This window comes from Lissotriton helveticus, chromosome 7 (assembly GCF_964261635.1).
Source record: "Lissotriton helveticus chromosome 7, aLisHel1.1, whole genome shotgun sequence".
Lineage (NCBI taxonomy): Eukaryota > Metazoa > Chordata > Amphibia > Caudata > Salamandridae > Lissotriton > Lissotriton helveticus.
The window spans coordinates 1,917,235,443-1,917,251,286 of record NC_136068.1 but is presented as its reverse complement, the minus strand read 5'-3'; positions in this window follow the sequence as shown (position 1 = coordinate 1,917,251,286).

Sequence of the window (15,844 nt, the reverse complement as noted above, 5' to 3'; positions counted from 1 at the left end):
CATATAGGTAGATAGATAGATAGATAGATAGACATGAACAGGCAGACATATATATAATTAACCAGGCAGGTAGATAGACAGACATGTATATTGAGAGGTAGATCGATAGACATGTAAGCAGAGAGTAAGGTAGATGGACAGAAAGACAGATAAGGGTGACAAAAAGAAAGACAAACATATGAGGGGAGCCCGTTTGGACTGTCTTACCTGCTGCCACCCGCTGACTACTGGACAGTGCTGGGACTGCCGGGACGTGTGGGGAGCCGCGCCTGAGCCCTGAGTGCCGCACTTGAGCTCCGAGTGCCGCTACTGCTTCCTGCCACTAGGGGACGACATCCCCCAATGTTCCCTGCGGCATCTACGCTGCGCATCACGCCGCATTGAGAGCCAGGAGGCGTTCATAAGGGGGTCAGGGCCGGAGGAGGCCAGGCTGGGCCACCCCTCTGAGAGGCACTTCTTAAGTAAGGTGAGTGGCAAATCGGTGATTGAAATATGGGGAAACGTACAGCTACACCAGGTTCCCAGCCCACTGCCACTATAGACAGTATGCTTGAAAGAGTAGTCAGCATCGTCTCAACAGAGATTGAAGTAATGGAGAGGAGATTATCCCTGGGATGACCCGTACCCCAACTTACTCTGCTGGAAGGAGTGGGGGAACCTCAGTGGCCCTCCTTTGATACCTAATGTAATAATCAGTACTGTCAGTAACCCACAAAAACAGCTAGACGGCCCTGAGTTGGAAAACACTGAGGGAAATGAGATCAATGAGGACCCTATGGACTATATGGACTGTCAATGACTCATGTCAAAGACACTGCCCAAAATGCTGTTTCAGACCCCAAAGTAACAGGGGCTAAAAGGAAAAGAACTGAGGTGAAACCCATTAGCATCAAGAAAAAACAACCACCTCGCTCTAAACCACAAAATACAGCCTTGAGCTCTTGGATACAAGGCACAGCTGCTGTGTCTGCGGGGCCCATTATTACTACAACTGATATCACTGTTGATCTGACCGCATCAGAAGCCACAGCCCATTCTATCCATACTCAAACCGAGCACACAACAGCTCCAACTACTCGTATTAGGCCTGGTGACATCTCAATTGACACTATAGTGGACTCTGTCTATGAACGTATGAAAAACTTGGTTGACAGTTTTTTAATGCTCTCCTGAAATGTTTAGATCGGCTTGAGAATTTGATAAAGAAATGTGATACACATAGAGGTATATCTAATGTTACTGGTAAAACCGGGGGGGGGGGGGCCCAGAACAGAAACTCCCCGAGAATAGTATACCCAAACACGCATCAGCAGACTGCTGATTCTACACCTCCTCTTTCTAATTTTTCCTGTGTAACATGTTGCAATCATAAAATTAGCTCACTTTCCAAACCAACCCTAGCGAGATCCTTTCAACATGCATAGTGTCTAGTAATAATAGTAATAGCAATAGATTGCTTGGTAACTTTGTGTCGGCCAACCCCACAGTCCCGGACCCCATGCAACAATTATGACATTGGCAGAAGGCAGTGGACAATTTGCTCACTTGCTGCCTTTCTTCGCAGGGGTTATCAATTAATGTTCAATTTTATATTCTGATTCAAAGTCATGGCCCTTTATTGAGCCTTTTTGTTGTAACTACATCTTCCGCTCAATCAACACATAATCTACACATACACACACCTACTTGCTGCCTTTCTTGGCTATGGTTAGCAACTATTCTTCTATTTCATATCCGTATTCAAAGTCAAGGCCCTTCATCTAGCCTTTTTGTTGTAGCTACTACCCTGCCCGAAGTCAGTACGAAATTTGCACACTTTCTTGGCTGGGGTTACCAATTATTCTTCTTGTAATACAAATTCAAAGTGCAGGCCCTTTATTCAGCCTTCTTGGTAACTACTTCCCGTGAATAGCAGTGAGTAATTTCCACACTTGCATCCTTTCTTGCGACACACAGTCTGTGTAATGAGCTGGGTATCCAAAGATCTACTTCCCTGATAAGGCAGTGGTTACTTTGCGCGTCTGCAGCCTTTCTTACTTTTTACCTTATTCATCTTCCATTCAATGAACACATTATCCACACATACACACACTTACTTGCTGCCTTTCTTGGCTGGGGTTATCAATTACTCTTCGATTTCCTATTCTGTTTCAAAGTCAAGGCCCTTTTTTCAAGCCTTTTTCATGTAGATACTACCCTGGCAGAAGGCAGTGGAAAACGTGTGCACTTGCTGCCTTTCTTCGCAGGGGTTATCAATTATTGTTCAATTTCATATCCTGATTCAAAGTGCAGGCCCTTTATCGAGCCTTTTTGTTGTAGCTACTACCCCGGCCAAAAATACCACAACATGGCAGGACTAAGAAAAGAAAAGCATCTAAATGTACAGCACTACATGCCAAAAAGAAAAGTGACATTTTCCATCTGTAAAATATAAGATCTGTCAATAGAAAAGAAACATGTTCTCCGTGAAGTGAAATGAGTTTTGGTGATATATTGAAACGATTTTCACAACTTCTTTACTGTTGTTTGTTGTTACAGTGTTCTTTTGTTCCTCACGTTCAATATTTTAAGCTACACTGCAACTATTTTCACAACTTTATTACAGTAATATCGAGGTTTGAGGTGCTCACATAAAATATTTTGTGACACTTTGAAACTATTTTTAAAACTTGTTTACTATAATATCAGTGTTTCAACTGCTTTCATAAAACATTTTTGGATACATTGCAACTATTCTAAAAAATTCTTTACTGTTTGAGGTGGTAACAGAAACAAAAAATAAATGTGATACATTGTGCTGTGTGGCTCACTACAATATTAAAAGAGAAGTGTGATAGTGTTTGCTGGAAGTGTAAAGATACAGACTGGGGTATTGAAGGTATAAAACACAAGTTTGACGCTGCATGGAAGAATGCATACATAGTCTATAGGGGTTTGAAGCAGTCCATGCCCTAAGGCACACTTTGCATCATGAGCACTTCAGTACTAGCTGAATGATTACAATTCTGCACGAAGAGTGTCTCAAACAATTATTATTATATAATAATAAATGTATTCTTGTAACATCTCATAATTTATTAGAGCTTCTAAAATAATTTCATCATGTATTTCATTTTCCTGATGATCAATTTCAACAGTCATATGATCATACTCAATGTCATCTAATGCTTCCACAAAATCAGCATCCAAGATTTTGTCAAGGAAATCACAACTGATATCTGCAGCATTCATATCTTACTCTTCATTCCCGCTACTTGTAAAAAGTATGTTCAGCTCTTCTATGGCACTGTGACTAATTTCGAAACCATCTTCCAAATTACTTTGTTGATTTTTCTTACTGAATTTCTTATGTGGTAGGTCGTTGTACAAAAACATAAACACTTCATTTTATCGTTACTGTAATATCAGCATATGTGGTGATTCTCATAAAATAAATTAAACATTTATCTTGGAAATGAAGCAACAATATTTTGTACTTGACTGTATATTATTTTGAAAACATTCGAAAAATAAATACAATAAATACAGTGTCACTATGCATTGTGTCAAGTGCTTTATATAGAATATACAGGAATATGTTACCTTTGATTGTAACGACATACAAACCAAAACAAGATAGAAAACTGTAACTAAAGCACATTACATAATGGTACAAAGCATGTCATTGGAATGTTGGGTATTAGGATAACATACACAACTCACATATAAAATGATTTCAGAAACCTGTTACTTTTTCGATGATAAGGATTAGTAATGTCTTTTGAAGATTTGAATATTTAACAGGATAAAGTAGGAGGTGAAGAACAGAGGTAAGAGGTTACAACTCAGGATGCAAGAATGGATGAAAAGGGTAGTCCAAGGTCTGCATGTACAATCGCCAGTGGAGACGTTTTATGGGCGGGTAAACTCAAGGTACTCTATAATGTGCAATAAGTGCTGACAATACCACCACACAGAATGGTCAACAACAGATAAAATGATGGATTGTATGTGCTTGGACTATGATGAGAATACACTGTAGGAGGACCACGGTCAAGTGCAAAGATTGAATACTTAAGACATAGCAAACGAGGTGGCAACAAGGGCCAGGAGGGTCCAAGAGTGGTGGAGGCTGGGTATCTTAACCCGTGTCCTACCTACTATGTTGCAAACTTAAAAGTGACGACAGGAGTGCCTTACTTTGACTCCCCCATTACGTTGTCAATTAGGGTGGAGGGAGGGAAAGGAAAGGAGTAAACTACACGTATACAGATGTACTGCTATGTTCAGGACACTGGATCAAGCACTGAATACACAAAGTCAGATACAAAAGAAGATGCACAAAAGATACACAAAGGAAAGCTACACAAATAAGACGGCGAATCTTGAACACAAACTGGTAAGTCAGCAAAAGAACAAAAAGGCTAAGAACACTGCAACGGACGCTACGCTGTGGAACTCATTGTGATGAGAGGTAGAAAAAGTAAAAAAGATACATAGATGACAAAGTCACTGGGGTAATACTCTGTTCCCCAACACAAAAACATTTTTTGCAGAAATTATATGTATGAATGTTTAAGGAGCTGCAAAGGGACCCCATCCCCTGGGACTCCAAAAATAACATTGGGGGCCGTGAGGGGAACCCCAATACCCCCACGGTCCCAGCCGGCTCCCCACGTCCTTCGAGAGTTGGCATTGCTTTGTCAGAGAGAGCAGCTTATATGCTGCTCTCTCTAACGAAAAGCAATCTGCTTTCCTACTTGAAAGAGAGAGCAGATTAACTTCCTCGCTCTTTCAAATAGGAAAGCGGTTTGCTGTGGTAAAGTGGGAGCCGTGACGCTCCCGCCCTACCATAGCAAACAGCAGTGTCCCGGAGGTAGGCACCCCGAGACACTGCAGGAGCCGTCCCTGTGAGGTGGTGGTCCCCAGGACCATCAAGGGCTCCAGGAGGGATGCCGCGCGACCCCCTTCCAACATTAATACGCCCCGAGAGGTGGTGGTCCCCGGGGCTGGGGGGTCCATGCCATCATGGACCCCCCTATTTTAAATATTTCTGCCCCAGAGAAGGTGGCGGTCCCCGGGGCGTGCAGGAGGGGATGAAAACATACTTAAAAAAACATTTATTTTTTAAAAAAGCCCCGTGGGCGTGGCAGTCCCCGGGGCTACGAGGGGGAACCGTGCGCCCCCCACATACCTCAAAATAAAACCCCAGGGGGTGGCGTTCCCCGGAGGTCAGAGGGCCTTGTAAGCCCCCCATAATGGAAATAAATTTGCCCCCGGGATTTGGCCCCCCGGAGGCTAATTAAGAAAAAACGGACTTCTAGTTTTTTTTTCCATAGCCACCCCGTAAGCGTACCATACGCGTACCCTGTGATTTTAAAAAAAAACAAATACAAAATTGGGCCTAAAGATCCATGTGGCACCCCCTGAGCAGGCCTACAGGGTCACAATGTTTCTACCCTGCCCCCTTTCCCTATTTTTCAACTATGTTTTACTGTTCTCTTCTCACTCGGTTCTACCGAGGCACAAGATGGCTGCCAACACTTCCTGGATTGGAGTGTTGACAGACAGTTGACATCCAATCAACATGCAGCTCGTGCACGTAATTGTACAGTTTTTGATACACTTACTGTACGTGTAGGGGGCCGGCTGAAAACATGCTTTAAAAAAAAATAAAAAGCCCCGAAAGGGTGGCGGTCCCTGGAGCTGCGGGGGGCCATAAGCCTCCCCGCATACTTCAAAATAAAACTCCAGAGGGTGGCATTCCCCAGGGCTCGGGAGACTTTACAGCCCCCCATTATGGAAAAAAATGACCCCTGGGATTTGGCCCCCCCGGGAGCTAATTAAGAATAAAACAGACTTCTAGTTTTTTTTCCTTTTCCACCGCGTACGAGTACCATATGCGTACCCTGCGATTTTTTATTTCAAAAAAAAAATAAAAAAAAATAATTGGGGCCTAAAGATCTATGTGAGACCCCCTGAGCAGCATGTTTCTTCTCTGCCCCCTTTCCTTATTTTTCAACTTTGTTTTACTGTTTTCTTGTGACTCGGTTCTACTGAGGCACAAGATGGCTGCCAACACTTCCTGGTTTGGAGTGTTGACAGACAGTTGACAGCCAATCAGCATGCAGCTCGTGCTCGTAATTGTACAGTTTTTGATACACTTACTGTACGTGTAGGGGGGCGGCTGAAAACATGCTTTAAAAAAAAATAAAAAGCCCCGAAAGGGTGGCGGTCCCTGGAGCTGCGGGGGGGCCATAAGCCTCCCCGCATACTTCAAAATAAAACCCCAGAGGGTGGCATTCCCCAGGGCTCGGGAGACTTTACAGCCCCCCTTTATGGAAAAAAATGACCCCTGGGATTTGGCCCCCCCGGGAGCTAATTAAGAATAAAACAGACTTCTAGTTTTTTTTTCCTTTTTCCACCGCGTACCAGTACCATATGCGTACCCCGCGATTTTTTATTTAAAAAAAAAAAAAAACAATAATTGGGGCCTAAAGATCTATGTGAGACCCCCTGAGCAGCATGTTTCTTCTCTGCCCCCTTTCCTTATTTTTCAACTTTGTTTTACTGTTTTCTTGTGACTCGGTTCTACTGAGGCACAAGATGGCTGCCAACACTTCCTGGTTTGGAGTGTTGACAGACAGTTGACAGCCAATCAGCATGCATGCAGCTCGTGCTCGTAATTGTACGGCTTTCCGTACGCGTATAGTACCTCATCTCTAGATATCACTATGATTTTCTCAGGAACTACTGAACGGATTTACACCATTTACAAAGAGCACAATCTGCGAACCGAACTCTACCTCTCTGCCAAATTTGGTGCAATTAAGTTCAGCCGTTCGGGCTGTAGCCCTGGCTAAAGGTCCCTATGGAAAATCGCATGGGGAAAACATGTTTTGGGACCCCCTTTTTCTCGGCCCCCACTTGACGTATCACCCCCAAACTGTCAGGGACGTAGCGGAGTGGAGCAGGCCATTATCTTGGAGAAATTCGCAAAGATTCATTCACCAGCGCCAAAGTTATTCCAAATAGAATGTTGTGGTTTCCTATGGAAGGTAGGTCCTAACTATAACTACCTACTGGCCACCGCCAGTAGGTAATATATATATATTCACTGAAAAAAACATAGGTTTCAAGGGTGTTATAGTTATTTAGACATTTAAGTCGTATAAAACCATTGAAATTCCCCTGTTATAGTAAGTTGTTCATTCATGAAATGGTCAGTGACATCACTGATGACATCACTGATGACATCTCAAATGATATCACTGATGACATCACTGATGACATCATCCAGTGAATGTGGTTTGGTTCGATATTTAAACAAGTATTATATATATATATATATATATATTACCTACTGGCAGTCGCCAGTAGGTATATATAGTTAGGATTTTTTCTCTATGGGATTTATGTCTAATAACTTTGGAGATTGTGGACGGAATTGGCTGAAATTTTCAGGAAAATGGCACATTTTGTTTCTGAGCAGCCCTTGAAAATTTGGGGGGGGTTCGTCAAGGGGGGGCCGAGAAAAAAGGGGGGTCCCAAAACGTGTTTTTAACATTGAGTTTTCCATAGGGCGGTTGGCCTCACTTTTAGCCCGAACGGCTGAATGGATTTGCACGAAACTTGGCAAAATTGTAGGGACTGGTAGCCCGATGTGCCTTTTGTAGGTCTCAATATATGTGCTACAGTGGATTTTGAGAAATTAACGTTTAAAAAAAGATATATATCTGTAACAGCGGACCGGGCAGCGCTCCAGGACGCGTACTTTTCGCGCAACGGAGCTTTGTGAAGCGAAGCTGATTGGTTCTCCGGCGTCTGTCAACATTCCAAACAGTCCGTAGCGGCCGCCATCTTGTCTCTCGGTAGGATCGAGAGACAAGAGGAGGTCAAAGCGAAGGGGCAAATGACCATAAGGGGGAATAGTAGATCCTCGCTGACCCCCTAGGTTTGATGTGGAGGTTTTAAAAGGTCCCCGCGGGGCAAAAAAAATAATAATAATAATAATCGAACGGCTGAATGGATTTGCACGAAACTTGGTAAAATATTAGGGACTGGTAGCCCGATGTGCCTTTGCTAGGTCTCAATATATGTGCTCTAGTGGATTTTGAGAAATTAACGTTCAAAAAAAGATATATATCTGTAACAGCGCTCCGCTTCGCGTAACGGAGGTTTGCGAAGCTGATTGATCATTCTGTCACTGAGCTATAGTTGGGCTACATCTGGCTGATATTTGGGCTACATTAGTTTTTTTTGTCTCTGGCAGCCATCTTTGGGCTACATTGGGCTACATTGGGCTTCATTGGGCTTCATTGGGCTACATTGGGCTACATTTGGGCTCCAACATATATATAGGCCAATGTAGCCCAATATATATTTTTCAAAGTTAATTTTCGTAAAAACCACTGGAGCATATATCTTGAGACATAGCAAATGCACATCGGGCTACCAGTCCCTACAATTTTGCCAAGTTTCGTGGAAATCCATTCAGCCGTTCGAGCTAAAAGTGAGTCCAACCGCCCTATGGAAATGAAGGAAATGAATGGGTAATTTGTAATTAGCAAATAGCTAATCGCAAACTAGGAATGGTAAAGAATCGCTATTTATTCCTTAAAGTTCGCTATTTAGGAAATGCAAAAAACTTTGATGATACATATGGCGGTTCATCTCGAACAAGATAAGAAGCATAGGGATAGATTTATGATGACTGGCGCATCACCAGGGATGTGTTAGTCATTCTGTGCCGCTGTTCCGTCACCTATGGTGTGCTGCATTTACAATGCAGCGCATCATGGGGCAAAAACAGCACAGATGCGTGATGTAACTGTGCCGTAAAGGTGGCGCATTGCTGGAGTTGTATCGCAAGTGTGATGAAGCTCCAGGAAGGGTCGGGGGTGCCCCTGTCGCAGGGTTTCTGTTCTCACACAGAACTGTGGACAGAGGATTGGAACCTCGGCGAATTAGGGTGCCCCAAAACTCACCTTAGTACTCAAAAACCCCTTAGCAAGCTAGGTACAGTGTCACATTGGATATAACAAACTCTCAATGTTTAGACAATCCAGAATATGAACTTATAGTACCTCAGGATACGTGGAACTCATGAACAGTCGGTCGTTATATATTTCTTAGAAACCAGAACATGGAGTTAAGAAGAACACATGTGTATTTGAAATGTTTATTTACTAATGCCGTCTTCTCAGGCGTAGTATCTTAGATAATACAAGTACACATATTATCAGTAGCAAAATTACCAGCATAGTTACTAGTACATAAAAAGCGAATGGTGACAGTATGTTAACATGCTGTAAATGAATAAGAGTTATCAACACTTATAAGCAGCCACGGGCCGTGGAGGGAGTTACGGTGGGGCAGGGAGGCGGGGAGGGGGAGGGGCAGGGTGGAGAGGGCTCCACCCTGCCCCTCCCCCTCCCCGCCTCCCTGCCCCATCGTAACTCCCTCCACGGCCCGCGGCTGCTTATATCTCACCCTCCCTAATACACATATTATATTATTTGCTAAGAAGGTCTCTTTGTGTTGGTTTAGGGCGTGCCCATACTTTAGTGTCTTAGATTTGAAGGAATCACATCAGCATACACCAGCTCTCTCTTCATGTGAACCGCATCAAGTGTTGTGTATGTGTGTTCGGCAAAGCAATATAAAACCCGCCTCATGCCCAGAATTGGCAGAAGCTGCACTTATGTTATGAGTATGAAGTCGTGGAGATCAGACCTCATAACAATTCTGTATCGTGTTGTTCTTGAAACTTCAGCACTCGCTGTACAGATATAGTTTAACAAGTAAAGCAGATAGTAGAGCAATAACATATTATTCTCATGTAAATCACGATGAACTACTAGGTGGAAAGCTAAAGCAACAACTAAGTGTCGTGTGCAGAAGTTGCAAAAAAGGAAAAATGGCGTTTAAACCGGTAATGAGCCCATGCTAACTTAACACGGTGTAAAGATATCCAGGACCTAGATGACACCTCCCCATGATCCGGAAACAAACTGAATAAGATAATAGAAGTGCCATCTCATGAGAGCAGATTGCAACTTTATATGTGGACGGTCCGCAAGGTAAAAAATGAAAAACTAGGAAAATTTAATGCTAAAGAAAAATAAAACAGCCAAGTACTTTATCGAGTCTTAAGCCAATAGGCAAGGTAAATAATAAAAACTTGACAAATAAGTCAATGAATTGTCAATGAAATGCTAGTACTCAGCATATCAAAAATGAAAAAGGTCTATGACATAACTGTGTATGCAAAATAAGCTGCAACAGCCTCCAATAGGAAGTCACCGTCTTCATCCGAAAAGAGTTCAGCCATCCAATTTAAAAGCGGAAAAGAACATACGTGCTCTCCCAGCACCGGATCCTCTATCACCATCAGAGGACAGCTCGGTGGGTTTTCAAGAAAGCTCTGTTCCAAGAAAGACTGTGTTGCCGCCAGTAAATTCCAGGGACCAATTAGTCCATGCATCAATGCCACAGCCATAATCCTTTCGCCAGGACAAACCAACTCGTGAGTAATGATAGGAGTCATCAGCTGATTAAAGTCGATGTCAGGAGAAACCGGTCCGCAGAGACACAAATCAATGGCCCAATCGAAATCACAGGTCAGGCAGTGAAATACAGGCTGGACACAGGTGAAGTAGGAGAATCGAAAAGATAATCCATATGCCGTGCTTAATATCGCCAACGGCATTGTGCCATAATATTCTAGCATGCGATTGCGGAACAGTGTCAGCAGCTGCAGGGCGGGAGGTTGCATAGGAGGGACATCCATATTTAAAAATGTAAAAAAGCACAAGAGCGTCCGCTGGTAATGCAAGTAAAAATGGCAATCCACGAAGCAGAGTGGAAAAAATAGAATGAAAGAAAGCAGGGATGACTCCAAAGATTTTCTCAAATGAAGTCACGAGACCACTGGTAACAACTTTAAAAAAGTGCGCCAGGGCCTTTGTGGAGGATGCGTTAAAGATAGTCCGAACCATGTCGCTGAAATGCAAAGGCGAATCAGTATTTAAAAGGGTCTGCACCTCTGTACGGGTGTTCGCTATGTGAAGCACGAAAGTTTCACGGGCCGAACTCAAGGCCACCTCTCTCTGAGACAAAAGAGCTCTTATTCTTGCCATGCCGTTGAAATCTGCTCCCAAGGTTGGTATTTGTGGCGAGATTGAAAACTCCCTATGTTCATGTGTGGGAGGAAATAGAACATTTCTGCAGCAAATAACCCGTTCACTTACTGTTACGATAAAAGGAATACTTTTAATTAACCCAGAACAATCTTCATTATTGAGCATCAAATAACTACCATTTTCCAACAACTTGAACGTGGGGATGATAGCAGGAACTGGCGTGCCTTGCAACACGCAAGCCATATTTGGTCGGTGTTTGTTGCATGAACCGTGTAACTGTATGTGCCTACACATTAGTGAATGATCTGGCGTCTCAGTGCATTCCTCTCCATTCAGATAAACTTCTTGATCATCTTTGAAACATCTGTATGTGTATGGAAGCGACCAGACCTCATGAAGAAAAGCACTACCTAAAGGTTCATAACGACCTATTGGTATATATTTCATACAATTTGAAAACTTATATAAAGCAAAAGGCAGCGTTATTAAACCGTGGATAAGGCACGTTGCCAAAAAACCCGCAATCCTCTGCTGATGATGTCACTGAGCATGTCATGAATGATGTAATATGTGACATCATCAGCAGTGGATTACGGGTAATAGTATCTCTAGTTTACTCCCCTATAGCTGTCTTTCTTTTAACATAAGTGTCTGTTTCCTTCCCTTATACTTACTGTTTTTGGTTCGCTTCCGGTTCGCGTACCGGCGAGCGAACTGGGAAGCGAACTAAGAGAAATAGAGGTTGGCACAGTTCCAAATATTGTACCAATTTTTTAATAACGGGGAGGTAGTTCTGAAAAGAACTTTTTTTTAATTGTTTTTGTTGTTTTATATTTTTTTATTATTTTTCTGAACATTTTTTTACTTTTTTTGAATTTTTCTGAACAGTTTTATATTTTTTGGGGTTTTTCTTGGAGGGGGCAATGAAAACAATTCATTGTAAAGGGCTCAACAGGAGCAACAAAACAAAAAAAAAGTATTTATTATTTTGGGCGTTTCGTACAAACTTGCATATGATAGTCAATAGCTCTGTTGATCAGAGTGATGCTTCTTTCTCCGTAGCAAATGAATCCATCGCAATGTACGCAGACGTGTTTTACTTCACCAAATCTCATTTGTATATTTGGCACTATCTCCCTGCCCTCTGGTCCCGTTACTTCGGGTACAACAGATCTTCTGGCCATAATAGGGAGATTATCTAGGTCGTTCCGAAACTGTGCAGCACTGTAGTTGTTAGGATGCCACCTAGTCATATGGCGATGCATTGTGTAGTTTCCGAAACTGTATTTTTTCTCGGTCCCTCTGGACAGTCTATCTTGACATATAAGGCAAGTTACGTATCTTGCATTTACTTTTTTCTGACCTTTGGGAATTTAAAAAAATTGCCAAATGAAGTTTTCTTTCCGGTGAGACGTCCTGGGCTCCTCAGGCAAAAACTGCCTCTCTTCGTGCTCGTCGTCCTGTTCCTCTTCTTCCTCTTCTTGTTGAATTATAACTTGAGCAGGTGGTCCACTCTTCCTTGGATGTGGTGGAGGTGGTGGGGAAGCACCAGCTGAAGCTACTAAAGAAGCCATTGCTCAGTGATCACAAAGGGTCTTTCTCTCACAATGATGAAAGTCAGAGTGAGGAAAGAAGGAGGGATTTTCATCATTTGGGAAAAACAAGAGTTCTCAACCAATGAAAAGTGTTCATTTTAGATTATATGACCTAGTCTTACATCATTAGGAAACCAAAAGTGAAATGAACCAATGAAAAGTGTTATTACCAAGTCACATGACCTGCTGTGTTTACGTTAAGCGCTTTGCAGGGCCTCCCGGTTTGCTTCCAGAAACCTGCGCTTTGCGACTCGCTTCGCGTACCAGTTCGCTAACGTAGCACGTCATATGACGTATCACGCGACAACGTGAAACGTCATGCGGACGGGAGGCGTCACGATGTTGTTTTCTAACGCGGCAGTTGCGGTAAAGAAACGTTTACCGGCTCGCGGTCTATTTCGCGGCATCAAGGTCAGCTAACGGGAAGCTTCCCGATTCGCGAAGCGGGAACGAAGAAAAAAAAATATTTTTAAAAAAAATTATTCATAAACATATAAAATATATTTTTGGATTTAAAGAAGAATACATTTTACAGCTACAGATATTAGCTGTTAAAAAACCAATGAAATTCACTGAAAAAACCATAGGTTATAGACCATATATAGTTAGGAATTAGCATTTACAAAACCTTGAAAATTCACTGAAAAAACCATAGGTTATAGACCATATATAGTTAGGAATTAGCATTTACAAAACCTTATTTTACTCACACAAAACCATTGAAATTCCATATATAGTTAGTTGCACTAACTATATATCGCGCACCCGCAATCCACTGCTGATGATGTCACATATTACATCATTCATGACATGGTCAGTGACATCACTGATGACATCACTGATGACATCTCAAATGACATCACTGATGACATCACTGATGACATCTGATTTGACATCAATGACCACATCACTGATGATATCATTCATGTGACAATACAATGCATCTCCTCACATTTTAATATAACCTCTGTTTCACCCAGTGTTAAATACAGAGTATAATTTTTGAAACCATTGACACACCAATACTAGTTACTACATACGCACTCACTGATTCCTATGTCTACACACACATTCACTCATTCACCCATACAATCATTCATACATACAATCACTCATCTTTACAACACTATCATATGCACTCATACACCTATACAGACACTCACAGTCTGCCACTCATCCATGGAGTTACTCACACACGTAGTCAGTCCTGTTAAAGAATCAATGACACTTCCATTTTCTTGTCTATACAGTTAAACATAGAGCACCTTACATTTTCAAACATATACTAACACATACTTACCTTCTTATAGAATCATTGATACAAGTACACATTGATCTGCACAGAGTCACACACCTCCCAGCCAGCCAGCCACACACACACTCAGTCTCCCATACAAATACTTGGACAATCAATCAGTAACCCATATAGTTAATCATATAGCTACTGATCAACACATGCAGCAGTTTACAGAACAACAGACATAATGATGCTCAAATTAAGATAGTTTAGTCACTAACCCATGCACTCAGTGAGACACATTTAATCACTCACTCATACATTCAGTCATGCACCTACTAAATCCTTTGTCCAGACACTTATACTTCCACTCATTCTTCAATATGTAAGACACATTTTAACTTTACAGAAACACACAGTCACTGGATGATGTCATCAGTGATGTCATCAGTGATGTCATTTGAGATGTCATCAGTGATGTCATCAGTGATGTCATTTGAGATGTTATCAGTGATGTCATTTGAGATGTTGTCAGTGATGTCATCAGTGATGTCATTTGAGATGTCATCAGTGATGTCATCAGTGATGTCACTGACCATGTCATGAATGATGTAATATGTGACATCATCAGCAGTGGATTGCGGGTGCGCGATATATAGTTAGTGCAACTAACTATATATGGAATTTCAATGGTTTTGTGTGAGTAAAATAAGGTTTTGTAAATGCTAATTCCTAACTATATATGGTCTATAACCTATGGTTTTTTCAGTGAATATATATATATATATATTCACTGAAAAAACCATAGGTTATAGACCATATATAGTTAGGAATTAGCATTTACAAAACCTTATTTTACTCACACAGTGAATATATATATATATTCACTGAAAAAACCATAGGTTATAGACCATATATAGTTAGGAATTAGCATTTAAAAAACCTTATTTTACTCACACAAAACCATTGAAATTCCATATATAGTTAGTTGTACTAACTATATATCGCGCACCCGCAATCCACTGCTGATGATGTCACATATTACATCATTCATGACATGGTCAGTGACATCACTGATGACATCACTGATGACATCTCAAATGACATCACTGATGACATCACTGATGACATCTCAAATGACATCACTGATGACATCACTGATGACTACATCCAGTGACTGTATAATTCTGTAAAGTTAAAATATGTCTTACATATTGAAGAATGAGTGGATGTATAAGTGTCTTGATGAAGGATTTAGTAGGGGCATGACTGACTGTATGAGTGACTGATTAAATGTGTCTCACTGAGTGCATGGGTTAGTGACTAAACTGTCTTAATTTGTGCATCATTATGTCTGTTGTTCTGTAAACTGCTGCATGTGTTGATCAGTAGCTATATGATTAACTGTATGGGTTATTGATTGGTTGCCCAAGCATTTGTATGGGAGACTGAGTGTGTGTGTGGGTGGCTGGGAGGTGTATGACTCTCTGCATAGATGTGTGAGCAGTTGATTGACTAGATGTATGGGTTCAAAAGTGCATGTGGAAACAGCTGTATGGGCAGTTGACTGTGTGCATGAGTGTATTGGTGAGTGAATGGATATCTCAGTGCTACATGTTAAAGTAAGTACATACGTAAAATACAGTACATGTGAGAGTTGACATATATAAATAACTGTGCATAAGAGCCAGTGAATGTGTGAGTGGCTGTATGGATCATTGTGAACTTGTATCCAGGATTGTATAAGTGAGTAAATATGTTTTAGTATATGTTTGAATAAGTAAGGTGTGTATAACTGTTTAGTTGAGGAAATGGAGGTGTGATTGATTCTTTGCATGACTGACTAAGTGTCTGAGTAACTCCATGGATGAGTGACAGTCTATGAGTGT